At 35.4% G+C, this 26312-nt stretch overlaps 1 long non-coding RNA gene across 2 annotated transcripts in view; it reads left to right on the top strand.

Moving 5' to 3' along the window:
* The window catches only part of LOC131200091 (uncharacterized), a 204475-nt gene that overhangs the window by 170517 nt on the left and 7646 nt on the right, over nt 1-26312 (top strand). For both annotated transcript variants that reach the window (XR_009155497.1, XR_009155496.1), the window contains exon 2: nt 7233-7451. This is a non-coding gene — a long non-coding RNA (uncharacterized LOC131200091). The remainder of the gene's footprint in view (nt 1-7232; nt 7452-26312) is intronic.

Raw genomic sequence — 26312 nt, 5'->3', positions numbered from 1 at the left:
TACTACCAGTTCTGTGGGTGTGGCTTGGTGGGCGTGGCGTAGCTTGGTGGGCGTGGCAGGGGAAAGATACTATAAAATCTCCATTCCCACTCCCGATCAGGTGGGAATTGGGAGGCAGAGAATAGATGGAGACAGGGCCAGTCAGAATTTTTACTACCGGTTCTCTGAACCACTCAAAATTTCTGCTACCGGTTCTCCATAACTGGTCAGAACCTGCTGAAACCCACCTCTAGGCCCCTGGAAGCAAAAATTTTAAAAATATTTAAGGAAGTTGAAAGAATGATCAGAGGCAGTCTAATAACTGAAATGCTAGGTGGAGGAGACTATAAAGAACTAAGTCTGTAATGGTCCGTGCTGTGGACTTGAATATACTATGCAATTATGCCAGCAACCTTTCTCAGACCAAATCATCAATAAAAAAGTAAAAATCTGGTTATGAAACCAAAATTAACACTTGATATAAGGGTACAATTTTCTTCCCATTATCCAGTATAATCTAATCTAAATCAAATCGATATACATATGCTATGTTGTTACTATAAAATTCCCCAGAAGTGAAAGATTTTTGTTCACATTACCTGTTTGTCTTTCATTGTTCATCCACATATTAAGCCCTAAATTCCTGATGTTCATAAATTCTGAGTAAAGTCAGAATATCAAGAAAAAAATAGATAACTACATATTTTATAGGGAGGTTCCAATTAGCTCCAATAGATCATAAAGTTCTAGAAGCTTTTAATTTGTGCTTCATTAGCATATCATCATGTATCACCTAGAAAATGACATTTATATACAGTAGCTATAACCTTAAACTTTTCTTTCACATATATGTTGAATTACAACATTATTATTAAGTTCTATTATCTATACTAAACGTAATTAAATCTGAATCCAGATTAGTATGTTCAGCAAATAACAAAAAAATATAATGTAACAAAAATTTCTTAAAATATTGTACAATGAAATATTCTATTAAACCCTGGTTTTATTAAACAAATTATAATAATCTGATTCTTACAAAAATGAACTCATAAACTATGGTTTGTAAACCACAATAGCTGTCTTTCTATGTTGCACTAAAACTAAACCAAACAAACCATTTTACTGTTTAGTGGGGTGCATTCAGTCAATATGAATATTCATTTAATTTTTTTAATAGTAATTCAACAAATCTGGATTATCTGGATCTGTAATCCCAATACTGTTATATCTCAGCACTGTTATATATTTATTTATTTTGCATTTCATACTGTTTTACATTACCATTATTCATACCTAGTCATTTTTTTAAAAAAGCCTAAATAGTTCTTTTGAAAATATATATCATTGCCATGTATCTATTCAAAATTAACATAGAGAATATATTCTCTATCTTAGATACTAGTGATTAACAACAGGGAATGACTGTTGTTGACTAATCACTACTAGAAGCATAGTGTTAAGTCAGTTTTGTCAGACACAGATGTGGCTATAAACACCTAGAAATTTAGATGAATATCGTTTAAATTTATTATTCCTAGTAATTCTGAAATGATAGACATATCAGATAAATAACAGTCTTTGAATGGGTGGGGTGATGTTACAGCATATATACCCACTCATGTTTCAAATGTATAATACCTTTAGTGCCATGTAGAAAACATTTAGGCTTACTTTTCTCCCATATTTTCATGTGGTAGTTGAAGAAACTGTATGTTTATATTTTCTATATTCATGCTCTTCTCTTTAGGTAACTTCCATAAGTTATATTATTTTTTAAAACTTCTATTTCTTTCATAATGGGATTCCTTTATCTCAGAATTCTCAGTATTGGACATGCTGGCTGGAAAATTCTGAGAATTGGTCTATACAATCAAATAGTGTCCGGATTGTGGGGGGTTGTGCTAGATTAAAATTTTAACTTAATCTAATGTTAGATCTAGTTTTGGAAGCTTTCAGAAAGATGTTCTCAGTGCTCTTCCAAATGCAGCCTTCCAAATTTACCCACCATTATTATTGGTATAATCCATTTTCTCGCTTCACAAAAGTGTACAAATATTGAGATTATTGCTCTTTTTCCTTATCCTGGCATTGGCAACCAAGATGAATGAACAGCAACAGCAATACAGAGAAACGCCAGGTACAGGTTGGTATTGCAGCCAATATTTAAGCCATAAACAAATGCCTAATGATGCCAATCCCTTTCCCTAACTTTGAGAAGGCAGTCCTTATGCTCCGACAGAATGTAACATCATAATTCATAACCCTAAAATGCATTCGGCCAATTACTTTGTAAAAGAGACCAATTTATGTTTGATGGATAAAGCCAATGAAATGAAGCACATGGTGCTGTTGTGAAGTGTTCTGCCATGAGATAGCTATTCAAAACTTACAAACAGAGCTATGCAAAGAGGAATGACCCTCTTTGCTAAAGTGATATTTTTCAAAGACAATGACTTCATTTTGAAGTAAGAAAACTATTACAAAAAGCTATCTATTGTGATCTATAGAACAGTCTGAAATGTGACAAGCTTTATAAACCAAAGAAATTAGTGCAAACTTCTTTCTTTCATTGACGCCATTGCCCATGAAGGTTAATATAGTTATACCAAGTCCATTATTTTTGAACATAGTAATGGAAAATGTCCTATTTAATAAAGTGGGCATCAACATCCTGAAGAGGTTCCACAGCTATCTGTCTTCTATCTTTAATTTTAATTAACAAAACAAATGGACAGTAAATTTAAAGCAAAGAATCAACATTAATCTCTAAATCAAAGGGTTTTACATCAGGATTACAATTAATCACATGCATGAAATACCTTATTTAATAGGGTGATGCCCTTGGTTACTTTGTTTAATCAGTAAAACAATTCAATTTCCAAAATTAGAAGTTGGATCCATTCCAAATATATCCCATTAAGATGATCAATTTGGGAGCAACAGTGACAGAAACCCTTTGAAAAAGAAATTGCAGGCTTCATCTTCCCCTGGATCAGGGAGCCATGCACAGACATATTTATGCCACCAGACACCTTATGCTTCATAAGACCTGGAGCTAAGTCACAAATATTATGGGGTCATTACATTCAAAGATTGCTTTTTAGGCACTAAGACACAGAGTGAAAATAATGTTCGTACTTTTGTAAGGCCATCTCTATATTCAGGATAAGTCCCTAAATATACTATCTTATAAAGGTGATGCTACCGTTTTCTAAGTTGCAAGGTTATTGCGTTCAGTTTAACTACGAAATATGATCATAGGAAATTTGGAAATTTTTCTCTTTCACAGGAGAAGAAACAGTACCTTTGAAAACAGACTTTAGCACAGTATTCAAAGCTGAGTGATGCCTCAGGTACTACCGTAGATTTCCCAGTGTTACTAATAATGAAATTGTTGAAATTAAATTCAACAGTAACATGTAAAGTCATCATATGTTTTTCAGCACTGGAAACATAATAGGAAAGAGTGGAGGGAATCTCAGCCACAGATTCTGTTGCATGACTTCAACAGCAAATAATTGTAAGGACCATAATCAGGTCTCCCTTTCAGGAAGTATGAATGGAAATGAACTGTATATTTTTAAAAAAGTAGGTGAGCAAATGATCTCTTAAGCACTTTTCTCCATCGACAGTCTTTGGGCTCTTGAAAAATGTTGGCTATGATATGTTCTGAGGTAAAAATATTATAAGAGCTGTGGTGGCACAGTGGTTAAATGGAGTATTGCACGCTAACTCTGCCAACTACCAGGAAGTCCAATCCTGACTGGTCAAGGTTGATTCAGCCTTCCAGCCTTCCAAAGTTGGTAAAATGAGGACCCATATTGTTGGGGGCAATATGCTGATTCTGTAAACCACTTACAGAGGGCTGTAAAGCACAATAAAGTGGTTTATAAATCTTAGTGCTATTGCTATATCCTACTTAGTTAGCAGATTCCACTTTAAATGGTAAAGAATATTACTTTATCTGCTGCATTTTGGAGCTATTGACTTCATTCTATAATGCAGATTAAGAACTAGAGGCAAGTATGATATAAAATTGATCAATCACAGGGAATCATCATTATATAGCCTATTGTGTGGCAGCAACAACAACATACAAGTAATTTCTTTATCACCATTGTGTTTAGATGCTTCAGTACAGCCCAATTTGGTTCTAGACATCTTACTAAGATTGCAAAATTGCATATAGTATCCCTATTGTGTCACTTTTTAACCGCCTTTCTTCAATATTAAAGTATCAAGACAAATAACCTCCAAATGCTAAACTGGTTTCTTCAATAAGAAAACTAACTTACCCCTCTAATAATTTGGGATGCACTCTTTTTTTAACATTTTCCAGTTTTCACTGTCCTTTTGTTATGTAGCTGTAGATAGCCTGGTAAAAACTTATATTACATATTTGGGTAAAGAAGCAAAACAGAGTAAGCAGGGGTGAAATGCTCACGGTTTGGACCGGCTCGTGCAATCCAGTAGCGATGGAGGCTGCTGGTTCGGAGGACCGGTAGCAAAAATCCCTGCGCCCCCCCGTCCCCGTCTCTGCTGAGTCACACCATCAGCAGAGGGTTGTTGTTTTTTTTACTTTTAAAAGCAGGTTTTTCTTCAGCTGAAAACAGCCTTTAAAAGTAAAATAAAGCCTTTGAGGATCCCGCCACTCAGCTGAGATCGGCAGAGCCTTTAAACTTTAAAAAAAAATTAAAGGCTTTTCTGGTGATCTCACCTGAGTTCCACATCAGCAGAAGATTAAAAAACATGTTTTCTACAAGTAAAAGTAAAGATTCTAAGGCACTTACCTGATTACTGATCCAATGCATGGCTTTTTTCCCAGCCCAAAAGCAGATTCACTTTCAGCACCAGACAGAATCAATTGCTTAGCTAATCTATTTCCTCAGTGAGCAACTAATGCTGTCTGGCTTTGCTGGCTGAGGAACTCTGGGAATTGAAGTCCCCTGATTTAAAAATATAAATAAAATAAAATAAAATAAAATAATAAAATAAAATATTTGTGCAGCTTTCTGAGATTTGGTGTCTTTCTGTAGTGTTTCACTCTAACTACACAAACACACAAAATCTCACAAAGCTGTATGTGGCATTGTGTGTGTGTGTGTGTGTGTGTGTCAGTTGTGTTGTGTTGTGTGTGGGTAAAGTGTAAAAGTTGGTTTTTGAGCTTTTTGTGGCTGTGTGAAGTGTGAAGGGCAGCTGCTTTTACATTGTGTGTGAGACAGTTGTGTTGTGTGTGTGTGTGTAAAGTGTGAAAGTTGGTTTTTGGTACCTCTTATTGTTCTTTATACTTTGTTTATTATTTTTATTATTTATTGTTATTGGCCATGCCCACCCAGTCATCTGACCACCAAGCCACGCCCACCAATTAAGCCACGCACACAGAACCTGTAGGGAAAATTTTTAGATTTCACCCCTGAGAGTAAGGCAATAAAGCTGAAAAGTCATGGTCACATCCAACATGTTGGTTGAGTAGGTTGGGTTTTGGTTTTTGCTTTTTTAGTTTTGTTTTGGAAGAGGGTAGAATGAAAGTGCAGCTTGCTTTGTTTTTGTACCTGTTTAAACTACTGCATCCATAGCAAATCACAATGAGACTAAATGAGATAACATTAAACAAGTGATACTATTTGTATTTCAATGTCTGACATTAATATGTATGTTGCAGCATGTGTAACATGACACTGTAATAAACATCATTCATCTCCTATGGACCCCTGGGGAATCCAGTGTATATAAATCTTATTTGGGATGTTACACTACAGTTTTCATGAATTTCCCTCTTCAAAATAGTAGAAAGCATTGCCATCAATTTTAAGCAATCATCTCAATTTAAAACATTCTAAATTTTACACATTAAAAATTTAAAAATTATAAAACAAATGTCATGGGTAAGCTGATTACTCACTCCTAGTCTACATCATCATACAAAAATGGGATTTTTTTAAACAATTGTCTGTTTTGGATATGGTAAATACGTTGTAAAGATAAAATGGTTCTATTTTAGTATTGACTTGAGCATACTCAATATACTTGGTACATATGAGCAAAACTTGTCTAATAGATACAGGAAGCAGAGACTTTGTGGTATCATGTGTAGGGCAAAAAGTCATTAAAAGGGGGCAGCTCATGATTAGGAAATTCTTCTGAAGTCTCAGGTGGCTTTCACAACTGTGTTTCTCTTTACATTCCTTGTTCTTTGGATAGGTAAAGACATAAACCCATAATTTAGAAGAATAGTTCATCTCCTTCCCAAAGGAGCATTTCAGCGCTGAAAGATAGCTGAAAAAACTGGATGCAGTTCTAGACACAGAAGCACATAAACATCATTCATCTCCTATGGACCTGGGGAATCCAGTGTATATAAATCTTATTTGGGATGTTACACTACAGTTTTCATGAATTTCCCTCTTCAAAATAGTAGAAAGCATTGCCATCAATTTTAAGCAATCATCTCAATTTAAAACATTCTAAATTTTACACATTAAAAATTTAAAAATTATAAAACAAATGTCATGGGTAAGCTGATTACTCACTCCTAGTCTACATCATCATACAAAAATGGGATTTTTTTAAACAATTGTCTGTTTTGGATATGGTAAATACGTTGTAAAGATAAAATGGTTCTATTTTAGTATTGACTTGAGCATACTCAATATACTTGGTACATATGAGCAAAACTTGTCTAATAGATACAGGAAGCAGAGACTTTGTGGTATCATGTGTAGGGCAAAAAGTCATTAAAAGGGGGCAGCTCATGATTAGGAAATTCTTCTGAAGTCTCAGGTGGCTTTCACAACTGTGTTTCTCTTTACATTCCTTGTTCTTTGGATAGGTAAAGACATAAACCCATAATTTAGAAGAATAGTTCATCTCCTTCCCAAAGGAGCATTTCAGCGCTGAAAGATAGCTGAAAAAATATACCAGGTCTTGGTGCTAATATGCAAGTATTTCCTCACCAAATAGAGCAAGCAGATGATCTTCCCCTCACAACAAGGCAACATATGTTACTTATACCTTGCTGATTATGTCAAAGTTTATTAGCTAAGAATCATAAGTCTTTTGGAGGAAAGGACACAGGTGTCTGCAATTAATATTACTCATCCCCACTAGAGGAATGTAATTTAATTCTGAATGTCTTTATCATGAAGAAAGGTTCTTCGTGTAAATAAATAAATAACTCACAAATTATGTTATTAGAAAGAGCAGCCTTAGAGAGACTTGTAATAATGCTTCTTCTTGTTTTCTTTCCATAGTAAAAGATAATTGGAGCCAAATGAGTAAAAACAATGCAGCAAGGGCAAACAGGAAAATCCCAGCCCTTTAAGAAACTCAAATAAATTAAACCAATCACTGTGGATGAAAAATACAATGTGTTCAATTAATCTAAATGGGATAGCAGTCAACTGCAAAACTCCACTGAAGCAGCGATGAGAGGGGGTAGAGGTGGCTAACAGATGTCCTTTTCAAGTGGTGTAAGTACAACAGCCTGCTAAACTAAACTGATTCAAAGAAAAGAGGGAAAACACAGAACCTGAAGGCTGCATCATGAATATAGGCATAAGAATATAGGCATAAGAATATAGGCATAAGAATATAGGCATAAGAATATAGGCATAAGAATATAGGCATAAGAATATAGGCATAAGAATATAGGCATAAGAATATAGGCATAAGAATATAGGCATAAGAATATAGGCATAAGAATATAGGCATAAGAATATAGGCATAAGAATATAGGCATAAGAATATAGGCATAAGAATATAGGCATAAGAATATAGGCATTCTTATGCCTTCTGTATTTTACAATAGTTACAAATAAACCTATTATCTTTCGTCACTCTTTAAAATTGTATTACATGGTTCCTTTCTTCCCATATTCAATCTTTTTTCATCAGAAAATCCATAAATCAACAATTTGTTTTATTCTCATATTGTTTTGTTTTTTTACAAATAATGAAATAGCGTTTTTTTTCTTTAATGTGCATTATTTGCTCCATTTATATTCCACATTAGACATTTAAAATAAATGACCCAAGCCAGATAAAACCAATGAAGGCAATAAAGATTTCAATCTCCCACTAGCTGATTTATTCCAGTAATTCATCTCCATCTAGAGCAGAGATTTCGAAAAACTCTTCAGTGTAGGGGCCAGAGGCCTTTCTACTGCTGCTGCCACTATTTCTATCTATCTATCTATCTATCTATCTATCTATCTATCTATCTATCTATCTATCTATCTATCTATCTATCTATCTATCTATCTATCTATCTATCTATCTATCTATCTATCTATCTATCTATCTATCTATCTATCTATCTATCTATCTATCTATCTATCTATCTATCTATCTATCTATCTATCTATCTATCTATCTATCTATCTATCTATCTATCTATCTATCTATCTATCTATCTATCTATCTATCTATCTATCTATCTATCTATCTATCTATCTATCTATCTATCTATCTATCTATCTATCTATCTATCTATCTATCTATCTATCTATCTATCTATCTATCTATCTATCTATCTATCTATCTATCTATCTATCTATCTATCTATCTATCTATCTATCTATCTATCTATCTATCTATCTATCTATCTATCTATCTATCTATCTATCTATCTATCTATCTATCTATCTATCTATCTATCTATCTATCTATCTATCTATCTATCTATCTATCTATCTATCTATCTATCTATCTATCTATCTATCTATCTATCTATCTATCTATCTATCTATCTATCTATCTATCTATCTATCTATCTATCTATCTATCTATCTATCTATCTATCTATCTATCTATCTATCTATCTATCTATCTATCTATCTATCTATCTATCTATCTATCTATCTATCTATCTATCTATCTATCTATCTATCTATCTATCTATCTATCTATCTATCTATCTATCTATCTATCTATCTATCTATCTATCTATCTATCTATCTATCTATCTATCTATCTATCTATCTATCTATCTATCTATCTATCTATCTATCTATCTATCTATCTATCTATCTATCTATCTATCTATCTATCTATCTATCTATCTATCTATCTATCTATCTATCTATCTATCTATCTATCTATCTATCTATCTATCTATCTATCTATCTATCTATCTATCTATCTATCTATCTATCTATCTATCTATCTATCTATCTATCTATCTATCTATCTATCTATCTATCTATCTATCTATCTATCTATCTATCTATCTATCTATCTATCTATCTATCTATCTATCTATCTATCTATCTATCTATCTATCTATCTATCTATCTATCTATCTATCTATCTATCTATCTATCTATCTATCTATCTATCTATCTATCTATCTATCTATCTATCTATCTATCTATCTATCTATCTATCTATCTATCTATCTATCTATCTATCTATCTATCTATCTATCTATCTATCTATCTATCTATCTATCTATCTATCTATCTATCTATCTATCTATCTATCTATCTATCTATCTATCTATCTATCTATCTATCTATCTATCTATCTATCTATCTATCTATCTATCTATCTATCTATCTATCTATCTATCTATCTATCTATCTATCTATCTATCTATCTATCTATCTATCTATCTATCTATCTATCTATCTATCTATCTATCTATCTATCTATCTATCTATCTATCTATCTATCTATCTATCTATCTATCTATCTATCTATCTATCTATCTATCTATCTATCTATCTATCTATCTATCTATCTATCTATCTATCTATCTATCTATCTATCTATCTATCTATCTATCTATCTATCTATCTATCTATCTATCTATCTATCTATCTATCTATCTATCTATCTATCTATCTATCTATCTATCTATCTATCTATCTATCTATCTATCTATCTATCTATCTATCTATCTATCTATCTATCTATCTATCTATCTATCTATCTATCTATCTATCTATCTATCTATCTATCTATCTATCTATCTATCTATCTATCTATCTATCTATCTATCTATCTATCTATCTATCTATCTATCTATCTATCTATCTATCTATCTATCTATCTATCTATCTATCTATCTATCTATCTATCTATCTATCTATCTATCTATCTATCTATCTATCTATCTATCTATCTATCTTTCTGTCTATCTATCTATCTATCTATCTATCTATCTATCTATCTATCTATCTATCTATCTATCTCTTCTAACACTCTAAAATACACTGACACTATCTTCTCAATGGTCCTCCAGTGAAGGAAAAGTTGAAATTGGTTAAAATGAGCAATAGATTCCTGAGACGTTTAATACTTTCTCTTTCAAGGCAAGCAACATCATCCTCTTCATAAATACCTCTAATCCTCTCCCTGGAAATTTTTCCCAATAAGGAAGAGCAGGAATCCAAATTGTAGATGGCAGAAGCAATATCATACAGAGCTGTATCCACTACCTCAGGAGTCCTCATTTCTACAGAAATATGTGCTATTTATTTAATTAATTAATTTAATCATACTAAACTAAGAAAGTTTAAAATGGATTAAGGGAATAATCAAATTTGATTGGTCAATCCATTTTAAATGTTATTAGTTCAAACCCTTGACAAGCTTTTATCTTTTAATTATTTTTAAAGCCTTGCATTATTTCTTTTCTTGTTCTCTGTCTTGGATTTTAGTGGGGGGTTCTTTTTGGATTAGTTTGGTAATCTTATTTCTCTGGAATCCATTGGATGTTAGTACGTTAGTGAGAGTGTGTAGGATTGGTTGATTCCTCAATCCTCAAACTCTTGCCTCATTTGTTACATAGCTCCTTCATTTTGATCCACTAGCCTCCTCCACTTCCTTTTACAACTTTTCAAGGAAATTTTTTGCCTTTTGGACTGCATTAAATCAAAATTTGTACTCCTTAAAAGTTAAAATCACTCCATCTCATTTATCCCAATGAAATTGCATCTCTTTTTGATATCTCTTTTTTTGTTATTTGCTTTGAAAACAATCCTTTCCTTCCTTCTACATTTTTTTTGCTGTTTTCTAGTAGCAGCCATTTCTATTTTTAAATTTATAATCAAGAAAGGACAGGTTAAAAAAAATAAAAGAAAATTCCTTTCTTTTTTCTCCCTCTGTATCCTTAGCTCTGTAATATCATTCAGCACTCTATAGTTCTATGGTTATATCATCTTTCATAACTTTCTCTTATTTTTTTGTTTAATGAAACCAACCAATTGTCCCTCTTAGCAAATTTAAACAGTCCTCATTTCTACAGAAATATGTGCTATTTATTTAATTAATTAATTTAATCATACTAAACTAAGAAAGTTTAAAATGGATTAAGGGAATAATCAAATTTGATTGGTCAATCCATTTTAAATGTTATTAGTTCAAACCCTTGACAAGCTTTTATCTTTTAATTATTTTTAAAGCCTTGCATTATTTCTTTTCTTGTTCTCTGTCTTGGATTTTAGTGGGGGGTTCTTTTTGGATTAGTTTGGTAATCTTATTTCTCTGGAATCCATTGGATGTTAGTACGTTAGTGAGAGTGTGTAGGATTGGTTGATTCCTCAATCCTCAAACTCTTGCCTCATTTGTTACATAGCTCCTTCATTTTGATCCACTAGCCTCCTCCACTTCCTTTTACAACTTTTCAAGGAAACTTTTTGCCTTTTGGACTGCATTAAATAAAATTTGTACTCCTTAAAAGTTAAAATCACTCCATCTCATTTATCCCAATGAAATTGCATCTCTTTTTGATATCTCTTTTTTTGTTATTTGCTTTGAAAACAATCCTTTCCTTCCTTCCTTCCTTCCTTCCTTCCTTCCTTCTACATTTTTTTGTTTAATGAAACCAACCAATTGTCCCTCTTAGCAAATTTAAACAGTCCTCATTTCTACAGAAATATGTGCTATTTATTTAATTAATTAATTTAATCATACTAAACTAAGAAAGTTTAAAATGGATTAAGGGAATAATCAAATTTGATTGGTCAATCCATTTTAAATGTTATTAGTTCAAACCCTTGACAAGCTTTTATCTTTTAATTATTTTTAAAGCCTTGCATTATTTCTTTTCTCCCTCTGTATCCTTAGCTCTGTAATATCATTCAGCACTCTATAGTTCTATGGTTATATCATCTTTCATAACTTTCTCTTATTTTTTTGTTTAATGAAACCAACCAATTGTCCCTCTTAGCAAATTTAAACAGTCCTCATTTCTACAGAAATATGTGCTATTTATTTTATTTATTAATTTAATCATACTAAACTAAGAAAGTTTAAAATGGATTAAGGGAATAATCAAATTTGATTGGTCAATCCATTTTAAATGTTATTAGTTCAAACCCTTGACAAGCTTTTATCTTTTAATTATTTTTAAAGCCTTGCATTATTTCTTTTCTCCCTCTGTATCCTTAGCTCTGTAATATCATTCAGCACTCTATAGTTCTATGGTTATATCATCTTTCATAACTTTCTCTTATTTTTTGTTTAATGAAACCAACCAATTGTCCCTCTTAGCAAATTTAAACAGTCCTCATTTCTACAGAAATATGTGCTATTTATTTAATTAATTAATTTAATCATACTAAACTAAGAAAGTTTAAAATGGATTAAGGGAATAATCAAATTTGATTGGTCAATCCATTTTAAATGTTATTAGTTCAAACCCTTGACAAGCTTTTATCTTTTAATTATTTTTAAAGCCTTGCATTATTTCTTTTTTCTCCCTCTGTATCCTTAGCTCTGTAATATCATTCAGCACTCTATAGTTCTATGGTTATATCATCTTTCATAACTTTCTCTTATTTTTTTGTTTAATGAAACCAACCAATTGTCCCTCTTAGCAAATTTAAACAGTCCTCATTTCTACAGAAATATGTGCTATTTATTTAATTAATTAATTTAATCATACTAAACTAAGAAAGTTTAAAATGGATTAAGGGAATAATCAAATTTGATTGGTCAATCCATTTTAAATGTTATTAGTTCAAACCCTTGACAAGCTTTTATCTTTTAATTATTTTTAAAGCCTTGCATTATTTCTTTTTTTTTTTACTTTAATCCAGGTCAAAGAATCACCCATCAGGTAATTTAATTGCTCTGTTGATCAGAAGATCTCTGTCTCATTTCATATTTATAATCCAACTGAGCACTAGAAAGTGGAGTTTCAATATCCTTAAAGCAAGTTCTGCATAAGACTGTGAGCTTGATATTTTTTCCACGTACTTGTTTCTCTACTCTCAAATTATCCATTGGGTACCTCCATATCTGTGGGTTTTCTGATAAGGAGCTGCCTTCTGAAACATAAATGGGAAAGCTCCTGGCTTTGTCTTGTCAAGAGAAGGTCTGCTGGCCCAAGTTGGGGCCAGTCACCAGTCTCCACACCAGCAGCTTCTCCACTGTTCAGAAATGTGTTAATCTACCATTTCCTCCCGATCAGCTGGGACTTGAGAGGCAGAGAATAGATGGGGCGGGGCCAGTCAGAATTTTTACTATTGGTTCTCCGAACTACTCAGAATTTTCGCTACTGGTTCTGCAGAACCAGTCAGAACCTGCTGAAACCCACTGCTGGGTGCAATCCTACTTAAGGTTTTTTGAATCTCCTATTTCAGCAGGAATGCTCACTATAATCTCGGGAAACTCCTCAAGTGCCCTTTGGAAACTGTTATGTATTAACAGTTGTGCCTTTAAATATTTGAGCGGGAAATCAGCACGTTGCTGATTGGACGAAGCCTCCAGCAGAACTGTATAAAAGGAGAGGTTTTTGCCCCAGCCTGTTGCTGGGTTCACCCTATATTAAAGAGCTGTTGTCACTACCCTGGTCTCCAGCCTCGTTACTTCCCGAACTTAACATTGGCGACGAGGATGGGATCTCGAGGCTAAGGAGAACCAGAACCGAGCTGAAGCACGCTAGTCCCGAACCCAGCAAACTCAGGGCAGAAACGCGGAAATGGCAAACACGCCACCCGCACCGTACAACCCGGGCAAGGAGAAATGGGGAACATATGACCCGTTTGAAAGCTTTCTAGAAGCCAACGAACTACAGGATCCCTGATAACCGCAAAGCGGGCTTACTTCTAAGCCATTGCGGGCGGAGGTAATCGAGATTGCGGAAGCCCTGGCAGAGCCAACGCCGATACAATCGGTATCGTGGCCGACTCTGCAGACTTTGCTGAAGAACCATTTCGCACCGGCCGTCCAAATCGTGCAGCGGTTTGAATTGGAGAACGTAGACAGATGGAGGCGAGTCCATCGGTGACTACATGGCCGCTTTAAGAAGGCGTCAAGGACTGCGGATACCGAGACTTAGGCGAAGTGCTACTCGAGCAACTCATCCGAGGTCAAGGACATCCGCCTCTGGCGGCGACTGCTAGCCAGGAGCAACCTGACACTAGCCACCGCTCTGGGCGAGGCCAGAGCACACGAAATGTCTACTAAAGCAGCAGAGACTCTGCAAAGCCTCTTCAATCCAAGGCGGCGCAAAGCCAGCGCCAGTACACCAGGAGGAGATTCAGTCCGAATCCGAAGGTGAGGCGAGGATGAGGAAGGGGTCTGCGGACCGAGAAACGCGACACTGAGGACCGTGGCGAGTGCGGAAGCTGCGGAGGGCAGCATCAGCGCCAACGCTGCAGGTTTAAAGACGCAACATGCGGCGGTGTGGGAAGAAAGGACACTTAGCTCAGGTTTGCAGGCGGCCCAACCTTCCGCCGAAAATTCAAATCGGCCAATCAAAGCGGAACCGGAAAGGCGGCCCGCGATTGGTTCAAACAAGAAAGCGCGAAGTCTAACCAAGCGACTGTCATTATAGGCGCGCCTCAACCAAAGTGGAAAAGAAGATTTTCACAAAGCCCAAGATCGAGAGTACGGTGCAGGCTTGAAGTAGACACGGGATCAGCGATCACCATCATGTCCTGGGACACCCTGGCGGTCGCTGCCGTCCGTCGCGGCGCCATCTGCAAGCACAGCGGCTACGAGTGCACGACTACCAGGGGAATCGCATCCCTGTTCGAGGGACCACCTCCGTCCGAGTCAGTCGGCCCTCACAAAAGACCCTGCCCATCACGATCGTCGAAGGAACTCTGCCCAGTCTGTTGGGACTAGACTGGTTTCGTGCCCTGGGCATGGGAGTGACTGGCATCTACAGAAGTGACTGCAATTTGAAAGACATTCTCTTTAACGAGTTCAAGATGTCTTCAAGGACTGCCTGGGCAAGTACAAGGGACCCCTATTTCCTTCAACTTAGACCCCAGGTAGCCCCCATTAGGCTTAAGGCGAGGAGAGTCCTTTGCCCTAAAACCAAAATTGATAAGGAGCTGGACAAGCTCATAAATCAGGGGTTTTGGTGCCAGTCGATCACGCAAAGTGGGAGGCGCCAATCGTCACCCCATCAAATCGGACGGGTCAATTAGAATTTGCGCTGACTACAAGGCGGCGCTTAACAAAGCCTTACAGAAAAGCGCGTGCCGGTTCCGTGGTGCAACATTTATTGCACTCCTTGGGGCAAGGGCAAGTCTTTGCAAAGTTAGACTTGGCCCAAGCCTACCAACAACTGCCAGTAGCGCCCGCACAGCGAAGCCCAAGCGATTGTGGCGCACAGGGGGCATTCAAGTGCACCCGATTGCAATTTGGGGTTAGTGTGGCACCAGGGCTGTTCCAAAACCTGATGGAACGACTACTGCAAGGGCTCCCAGGGTAGTTCCCTACTTGATGATGTCCTAATTTCAGGGAAAACATGGAGGAATTGGGGAGCGGTTAAGAAAGGTCTTGAGCATTTTCCGGACAGCGGATTAAAAGTCAAGACAAATAAATGTCAGATAGGGTCGAATCGGTCGATTTCTTGGGCTACCGGATAGACAAGAAAGGAATTCACCCTACTGAGAGCAAGGTTAAGGCAATTAGGAAGGCTGCCACTATTTCTAGCAGACTTGTTGCTGTGCCCATGATGATGCAACTGTTAAATATATTTCTTTTGCGTATCATAGGCTAGGTGATTTTGAATGGCAGGCAGTAGGCCACATTTGACTAAGCATGCACAGTATATCACTGTGTAACTAATATAGCAGATTTCACCCAACATAGATGATTAAGAGAATGTAATGAATCAGAAGTATATAGTCATTTCATTTCATATTGTTATTGATTTTAAAATGTAGTCTATCCTTTATAAGTGAAATATATTGCTCTGAAATCATTTTATTTAAACAATGTATCTGATTTCAATAGAAATTGGTATACGGTTAAATAAAGGTTATTCCTTTATTTTTAATTTTTATTACAGTAATATATTTTTAAAGATTACGAAACTTTGCCCTCTGTTAAGCTGTAGCAGTAGCTCACAAGAAAGTTAAGTTCTCAAAGATTGTTATTAGCCAAGTTATATCAAGGAAAAAGGAATTAGATTATATAATTCTAGGAACTGGGTATGTTACCTTAGCACCATTAGTATGTTATGTTTGTTAAGTACATTAAGAAAAGGCCTTCTTGATGCCTTTGATTCTTTTTTAAACTGTCTCTTGACTCTTCCAAGCTAAAGTGCTTCATTGCTCTCAATGATGAAGAATTTCCTCAATTTTTTCTAGATTCCTAAGCAGCAAGCTACATGTTAAGTTTATTTTATAGAACATAGCTGGACCTCTTGGGTATTTCTGTTTTAAAATAAATGACCCAATCCAGATAAAACCAATGAAGGCAATAAAGATTTCAATCTCCCACTAGCTGATTTATTTCAGTAATTCATCTCCATCTAGAGCAGAGATTTCGAAAAACTCTTCAGTGTAGGGGCCAGAGGCCATACTACTGCTGCTGCCACTATTTCTAGCAGACTTGTTGCTGTGCCCATGATGATGCAACTGTTAAATATATTTCTTTTGCGTATCATAGGCTAGGTGATTTTGAATGGCAGGCAGTAGGCCACATTTGACTAAGCATGCACAGTATATCACTGTGTAACTAATATAGCAGATTTCACCCAACATAGATGATTAAGAGAATGTAATGAATCAGAAGTATATAGTCATTTCATTTCATATTGTTATTGATTTTAAAAATGTAGTCTATCCTTTATAAGTGAAATATATTGCTCTGAAATCATTTTATTTAAACAATGTATCTGATTTCAATAGAAATTGGTATACAATTGTGGGTTATTCCTTTATTTTTAATTTTTATTACAGTAATATATTTTTAAAGATTACGAAACTTTGCCCTCTGTTAAGCTGTAGCAGTAGCTCACAAGAAAGTTAAGTTCTCAAAGATTGTTATTAGCCAAGTTATATCAAGGAAAAAGGAATTAGATTATATAATTCTAGGAACTGGGTATGTTACCTTAGCACCATTAGTATGTTATGTTTGTTAAGTACATTAAGAAAAGGCCTTCTTGATGCCTTTGATTCTTTTTTAAACTGTCTCTTGACTCTTCCAAGCTAAAGTGCTTCATTGCTCTCAATGATGAAGAATTTCCTCAATTTTTTCTAGATTCCTAAGCAGCAAGCTACATGTTAAGTTTATTTTATAGAACATAGCTGGACCTCTTGGGTATTTCTGTTTTAAAATAAATGACCCAATCCAGATAAAACCAATGAAGGCAATAAAGATTTCAATCTCCCACTAGCTGATTTATTTCAGTAATTCATCTCCATCTAGAGCAGAGATTTCGAAAAACTCTTCAGTGTAGGGGCCAGAGGCCATACTACTGCTGCTGCCACTATTTCTAGCAGACTTGTTGCTGTGCCCATGATGATGCAACTGTTAAATATATTTCTTTTGCGTATCATAGGCTAGGTGATTTTGAATGGCAGGCAGTAGGCCACATTTGACTAAGCATGCACAGTATTTCACTGTGTAACTAATATAGCAGATTTCACCCAACATAGATGATTAAGAGAATGTAATGAATCAGAAGTATATAGTCATTTCATTTCATATTGTTATTGATTTTAAAAATGTAGTCTATCCTTTATAAGTGAAATATATTGCTCTGAAATCATTTTATTTATGATAAGTGGTGGCTTGACATAGACATATCGTTAAAAAGGAAATCACATGTACACAGATAACGTAGACAAGTTTAGATCAACATTTATCTTTTCTGTTTTAAGTAAGTCAAACAAATGCTTAAAATATGAGCAATTTCAATCATTTTTGGATAGGTTATTCTTCTTATAAACTGACATCTAGCTTGCTTATGGCACTGAAAAGCAATCCTGTATTCATTTGGGCCATAGCATAACTCTCTGTGGTGTTGAATTTCTTGGACTTGCCATTTAAGGAAAAACCATGCAAATGGAATGGAATATTCTCCACTCTCAACCTTGAGATAGTTCCCAAAAAAAAGCATGATTGAGGGTACAGATTTAGAACTCAAAGAACACCAGGGAGGTCCTGCCAAAGGTCATCTACAAATACAATCAGTTTCATCTCAGTTGCTTGGTTCAGATCTGAAACAGCTTTTAAAAGGATCTATCTATCTCTTCTAACACTCTAAAATACACTGACACTATCTTCTCAATGGTCCTCCAGTGAAGGAAAAGTTGAAATTGGTTAAAATGAGCAATTTCAATCATTTTGGATAGGTTATTCTTCTTATAAACTGACATCTAGCTTGCTTATGGCACTGAAAAGCAATCCTGTATTCATTTGGGCCAAAGCATAACTCTCTGTGGTGTTGAATTTCTTGGACTTGCCATTTAAGGAAAAACCATGCAAATGGAATGGAATATTCTCCACTCTCAACCTTGAGATAGTTCCCAAAAAAAAGCATGATTGAGGGTACAGATTTAGAACTCAAAGAACACCAGGGAGGTCCTGCCAAAGGTCATCTACAAATACAATCAGTTTCATCTCAGTTGCTTGGTTCAGATCTGAAACAGCTTTTAAAAGGATCTATCTATCTCTTCTAACACTCTAAAATACACTGACACTATCTTCTCAATGGTCCTCCAGTGAAGGAAAAGTTGAAATTGGTTAAAATGAGCAATTTCAATCATTTTTGGATAGGTTATTCTTCTTATAAACTGACATCTAGCTTGCTTATGGCACTGAAAAGCAATCCTGTATTCATTTGGGCCAAAGCATAACTCTCTGTGGTGTTGAATTTCTTGGACTTGCCATTTAAGGAAAAACCATGCAAATGGAATGGAATATTCTCCACTCTCAACCTTGAGATAGTTCCCAAAAAAAAGCATGATTGAGGGTACAGATTTAGAACCCAAAGAACACCAGGGAGGTCCTGCCAAAGGTCATCTACAAATACAATCAGTTTCATCTCAGTTGCTTGGTTCAGATCTGAAACAGCTTTTAAAAGGATCTATCTATCTCTTCTAACACTCTAAAATACACTGACACTATCTTCTCAATGGTCCTCCAGTGAAGGAAAAGTTGAAATTGGTTAAAATGAGCAATTTCAATCATTTTTGGATAGGTTATTCTTCTTATAAACTGACATCTAGCTTGCTTATGGCACTGAAAAGCAATCCTGTATTCATTTGGGCCAAAGCATAACTCTCTGTGGTGTTGAATTTCTTGGACTTGCCATTTAAGGAAAAACCATGCAAATGGAATGGAATATTCTCCACTCTCAACCTTGAGATAGTTCCCAAAAAAAAGCATGATTGAGGGTACAGATTTAGAACTCAAAGAACACCAGGGAGGTCCTGCCAAAGGTCATCTACAAATACAATCAGTTTCATCTCAGTTGCTTGGTTCAGATCTGAAACAGCTTTTAAAAGGATCTATCTATCTCTTCTAACACTCTAAAATACACTGACACTATCTTCTCAATGGTCCTCCAGTGAAGGAAAAGTTGAAATTGGTTAAAATCAGCAATAGATTCCTGAAACGTTTAACACTTTCTCTTTCAAGGCAAGCAACATCATCCTCTTCATAAATACCTCTAATCCTCTCCCTGGAAATTTTTCCCAATAAGGAAGAGCAGGAATCCAAATTGTAGATGGCAGAAGCAATATCATACAGAGCTGTATCCACTACCTCAGGAGTCATATGCACAAAACCCACTCATAAAAGTATCTCAGTCATCCCTATGGGACTTAACCAGCTCCCATGCCTGGCTGAATGGATTTCTTCAGAAGAAAATGTCTGGAAAATACCCCACAGTGCCTAACCTACCCTAACAAGTCTGAGTCACTTTAAATAGTGATATTTCTCCATTCCTCCTCAATCCAGGGAAGGTTACTGCAAAATCTCCATTCCTCCTCAATCCAGGGAAGGTTACTGCAAAATCTCCATTCCTTTTTATAAATGTGAAAGGAATAGAGAAATATTGAAGAATTGCCAATTTTCCGGTCACAGTATAGACTCAATTATGAACTTTTATTTGTATTCAGTCTGATTTTGCTATTTGCTCCCAGCATAATTTTAGGAATCTCTTAAATTATCTCTTTATCAGCTCATCAGTAAACCAAAGAACATCCTCCAGATTGGCAAACCAGGAAAGATTGTTCAGGTGCAATCAGTGGTGGGTTTCAAAAAATTTTATTACTGGTTCTGTGGGCGTGGCATGGCTTGATGGGTGTGGTTGGTGAGTGCGGCAGAGGAAAGATACTGCAAAATCTCCATTCCTTTTTATAAATGTGAAAGGAATAGAGAAATATTGAAGAATTGCCAATTTTCCGGTCACAGTATAGACTCAATTATGAACTTTTATTTGTATTCAGTCTGATTTTGCTATTTGCTCCCAGCATAATTTTAGGAATCTCTTAAATTATCTCTTTATCAGCTCATCAGTAAACCAAAGAACATCCTCCAGATTGGCAAACCAGGAAAGATTGTTCAGGTGCAATCAATCTCATAGCCATCAAGAGTTAATTTGACAATGACGAAGGTCATGTACTAAGGGTAATGTATCAAACTTCAGATCACATCACATCTGCCATGAGACAAAACAGATACAGTATTGCTTCTGATTCCCATTCCAGGAAAGGCATGCTGAAATTCCCCAGAACCACGGTCCTAAATATTTCCATCACCAACTTCATGATAATACCTTCTCCTTTATGCTGATGCCAAGTCCAAGAATGGATGAACACATTCTTTGGAAAAAGAAGTTCTTGCTTTCCTAATAGAAACCAGATCTGTCCTCTTATCCACCATAAAATCATGGATGAGGGAGAGAGATTTATTGCAGGCAGACATTGCAATTTAACAGTAACAGCTGAAGATCAGGGACTCCAAAGATCCAGTAAGCTGGCTTTGGGATCAAGATTAGGGGGTTCTTAGAAACAGACCTTTCCCTTGCATCTCATTATATCTCCCTTTGTCAGTCACTTCTTTGATCTTCATCTTTTCATTCATACTCCCATCTTATCCCTGCATCTTCCATTTTCCATAGTCCATAGGAAGAACCCCATTTACTGTCCTATTCACACACCTCTCCATGTTTTTATCAAATCAATCTACCCTGTTGCATTCAATGCCCTCACCAAAACCCACAAACCTACTAGAATGCACTGAAACTCTCTGACAATTTTCACCGTAATTAATTTGTTCAACTTTTATAATCTTCTATCACTCCTCCAATAACCTGCTGCCACCCAAATCAGTCAGGGAAAATATTAACTTTTAACGATCTCTCATAATTGCTTTTGAATTATGGTGTTGAAGAAGACTCTTGAGAGTCCAAGGGACTGAAAAGAGATCAAATCAGTCAATCCTAAAGAAAATCAACCCTAACTGTTCTCTGAAAGGACAGATATTGAAGCTGAAGCTCAAACACTTTGGCCACCAATGCAAAGAGAGGACTTATTGGAAAACCTGATGTTGGGAAAAATTGAAAGCAAAAGGAGAAGCAAAAGGCGGCAGAGGATGAGATGGTTAGATAATGTCATCGATACAATGAACATAAGCTTGTGCAATCTCCGGGAGACAATGGAGGCATGCTGTGGTCCATGGGGTCCTGAAGAATCAGACATGACTTAGTGACTAAACAACAACATCTCTCATTATAGCCAAACATAGCACTAACAAGACAAAACATTCTTGATTTTTATATAAGTTTTCCATTGAAGAAACTTCCATAGTTAGTATCCATTTCCATTACTTATTAAACCAAAATTCTTAAATTAATTCATAATGTGCCTATAAAAATTAATATATGTAGCAATAAGAGTATAATATAAAAAAGAGCAAAGACCCAGAGTTCAGATCAACAATAATGATCTTATATTGCAAGAAGTCAGAGTTTGGTTGATGTTTAGGGGAAAATAAAATGTTAATATTAGTATTTAAAGTAGAGTAGTAGAATAATTATCCAGAAAGAAAACTAGTTCCTCTTTTGCAGATACATTCAAATAGAGGCTGGGCAGTGATCTGTCAGGATAGTTTAATTTGAATTCCTGAACTGACCAGTGAGCATGGATCCAAAGACCTCTAAAGTGCCTTCTAATTCTTTAATTGTATAAAAATTCCAAGTAGTGTAGTATTCATATGTGTAGTATTCACATATTCAAAATGTTTTATATTGTCATAGATCAATCCAAATTCTTACAGAAACAAAGACTTAGTCACTAAGTCATGCCTGATTCTTCAGAACCCCATGGACCACAGCACAAACTCATGTTCATTGCATCGATGACATTATCTAACAAACAAACAAAGTAATCAAGTCTACCAGGGATCTGTTGCAGAGGTGTGTTTCAGCAGGTTCTGACCAGTTCTGGAGAACCGGTAGTGGAAATTTTGAGTAGTTCAGAGAACTGGTAGTAAAAATTCCGACTGGCCCTACCCCCATATATTCTCTGCCTCCCAAATCCTAGTTAATCGGGAAGAAATGGGGATTTTGCAGTATCCTTCCCCTGGATTGAGAAAGGAATGGAGATTTTACAGTATCCTTCCCCTGGAGTGGGGTGGGAATAGAGATTTTATAGTATCTTTCCTCTGCCACACCCACCAAGCTACGCCCACCAAGCCATGCCATGCCCACCAAGCCACACCCATAGAACCAGTAGTAAAAAAAATTTGAAACCCATCACTGGTCTGTTGGTAAGAGTACAATTAGGTCAGGTCCTCAAAGACATGGGACTGCATAATAGATATCTAGGAACAATCTGATGGTAAAAGCCCCTAGTTTGATGTAACTAGGCAACAGGGTGAAAGTTTCTATTATTTCCAGTCCTTAAGAACCTAGGGGCTGGCCTTTGACATCTCTATAGCTCTGAATAAACACTTGGGCTTAATTCAGCATTATGAAACAACAGATGAAAATTAGTAGCAATTAATCCAGGAACAAGAAAAGGATAAAAAATAAAGAGCAGAGATGCAAAAACTGTACCCCATCAGACATTTAAGGCTTGCGGTACCAGTGTAACTTTTGCCACCTCCTTGGGTTCCCAAATACTTTCAGCAAAAAACTGGTCCACAGCATGTTGCACAAATCCTGGTGGTGTCCATCAAAGAATCTGGGGAGAGTTGAAATTTGTTATTCCTTTTAGATAAGAAAGATGAAGGGGAAGGGGCAACCATAGAAAGTATCAATGGTACTATGAGACTTCAGGAATGGCAAGATGAAGACCCAGAAATTTAAATCATTTTCTCAGCCTACAAAAATTTAAATCATTTTCTCAGCCTACAAAAATTTAAATCATTTTCTCAGCCTACAAAAATTTAAATCATTTTCTCAGCCTATAAAAACGTGCAAAAACAGCTCTTGAAAAAAAATCCCTGGAAGATGTTTTGAGACAAATAATTCCAAAGCTTTTAGAATTACATTTCTCCAAAGTCTTGTGTGAGGCCCAAAAGCTTTGGTGGAAGCTGCTCCAAAAGTTCTCATCAAATAGGGGTTTTTTAAATACAAAAACTGGGAAATTATTTAATAGATGGAAAGTAATCATATTAACTGTACTTAAATAAATTAAATTTTAATTAGATGAAATCCAATTTAATTTTGTAATTGTTCTAACCTATTTTCAGTACATTTCCTCCTCCCAATATAGCATTCAAAGGTAAGTGAATCTTTATAATAAAATAATGATGTTAATGAAGTCCCTAAATGTGTAATAAAATAAATTAAAACATCAGCGGAAATATTTAGTCTATATCAATGGTATGCTTTTGTATTTCATATAATCTATAGAATCTCTACTGAATATAATGAACACTTATTGTTCTCCATTTCAGCTTCTACTGGTATACATTTTCAGAAAACATAAAAGGCTTATTGACTTCAGTGCACTGTAGATTGTCTTGTTTATACGTAATGAGAAAAAAGTTGATGTATGTACTTTAAGAATAAAGCAAGTTTATGTAAATCATTTGATTGGCAGCTAAATAGCTAATTAAGTTCCATTCCATACCTCCACTGTTTTTAAAGTTAGATTCAAATTAGCTATAGTCATCTGCATCACTGCTTGTAATATCAAATCCAGGAGCAAAGATTATGAAGCAAACAAGGCATCATGTGAAGGAGAAAAAAGAAGTCCTCATGCTCATTCCATAGAAAAGTAAAATTAAAAGAATTAAATAGCTAATATCACACATATCCCTAGGACATATTGTTTTGTGGCACAGGAGGAAGAGGAGGTGGAGAAAGATTTTTGCTGCTCAGGTACTGAGCCAACATTGCCCATGAAGGAATTGATGAGACATCTGAAGACCAGGAGCCAGAAAGTAGAATAAAGCAGACATCCCTTACATTGGAAAACTCTGTGGAATTGCAAGCATTACAAAAAAAAATACAAAAGTTGTGAAATAAAACTTTACTACAAATTCATCTACTCTGCAGCTGAGCCAGAAATCAATCAAGTTCAGTTCTCCGACATTGCTGATATTAAGTTACTTTCAAATTGGCATCAATATCTAACATGAAAGTGGCTTTACTGTTTGAACACTACAAACTCAAAGGAGAACAGAATGAATAAAAAAACCACACACACACACACACACTGAAAAGTTGCATTTACCCCATTCTTCAACAATATAGTGATAATGATGACCTGCTTTTGTTGTTGTTCTCAGATGGGGGGAAAGTGACACTGCTTCTATGTCATTACGCTGACCCTGATTTGCATACAAATAAATATTTAATAAGAATATGCTCTATCATCAGCACTTTACTTGTTCAAATGTAAGACTAATTTACATTCAGTATGTTGCTTCTACTGACCATCACCACTGTATTCAGTCTCTCAAAGCACACATACAGAATTCTTTAGGGAAACTTGTCAGAAAATAAATCCATAAGGAATGCATAAAAACTTGAACTGATAGAAATAAACCAACACTGAAATATTAACCATTTCAGTTCGCATATGCATGAGAACAAATGCATATATATTTTCCCATCCTTTCAGTTTACAGTAACACTAACATAACCCCATGCATATAAATTATTGCCGATTCACGACTGCCAAACAGATTAAAGGTGAACTATAGATTTTTCCATTAGTACTCTATTCTGTGTTAACAAATATATTAGTTCAATAAGATGAAGGTAAAGCTTTTTATGAAAGACTAAGACAGAATTGATAGGAAAATCACTTCGGATGATGACAATTCAACTGCTGCCTGAGCACACAATTCATTTCTTAATGGATTGTGGTGCAACACCTCCACACAGTGGCAATTATGGGAATTTCCCTTAAAACTCTAATGGATCTATTGATATCAAGTAGTAGCTCAGAGGAGAGGTGGAAAAAAGGCAAAATTGTCTAATATACCCAAGCCGTTTGGAACAGCTTCTGATAGTATATCTGAATTGAATAATACTGTAGCAGTGAAGCAACACATTAAATCGCATGAGACTTTGGGTCCATTTGTTTCTGCTCCTTACTTTGGAGAAGAGTTACCAATACAATGAAAACTTCTTTCCAAAATGATGGATGAAATCTCTGCTTTGAACATGCAAAGCTACTACCAATCTGTGTAAACATGATTAAAATTATACCACCATAAAACAAATAGAACATCATATCTTTTATTATCTCAAAGCATTAAATTATTTTCTGTAAAGAGGATAAAAAAATGTACTTGGGGATTATGAAAATTGAACCCAAGACATTTTGTTTACAAAATCCATGGTCTATATTGCTAGTGGGTTTTCAGCCCCATAGATCTTAAGGAGAAATAATGCTAAGCACACTGTGTATATATTTAACATACTTAGTAAAATGGACTTCAGTGTGTTTAGCTTCAGATGAATTGAGTCCAATATCTGACACTGCATTTTGTTGATAATCTCGATAGGATATTTACAGTACATTTCCATCATTCCGATGACTCCTCCTGTTCTCCAATATTAGATGCTTATACCAGCAATACAAGAAATGGATATATTCTATATATAATCTATATATAGAAATGGACATGTGAGATTTTCTACTGTATCCATATCTTGCTTGACATTG

The sequence above is a fragment of the Ahaetulla prasina genome, chromosome 5 (genome assembly GCF_028640845.1).
Source record: "Ahaetulla prasina isolate Xishuangbanna chromosome 5, ASM2864084v1, whole genome shotgun sequence".
Taxonomy (NCBI): Eukaryota; Metazoa; Chordata; class Lepidosauria; order Squamata; family Colubridae; genus Ahaetulla; species Ahaetulla prasina.
The sequence above is the reverse complement of the archived record's forward strand: the minus strand, read 5'-3'. Positions and strand labels throughout refer to the sequence as shown.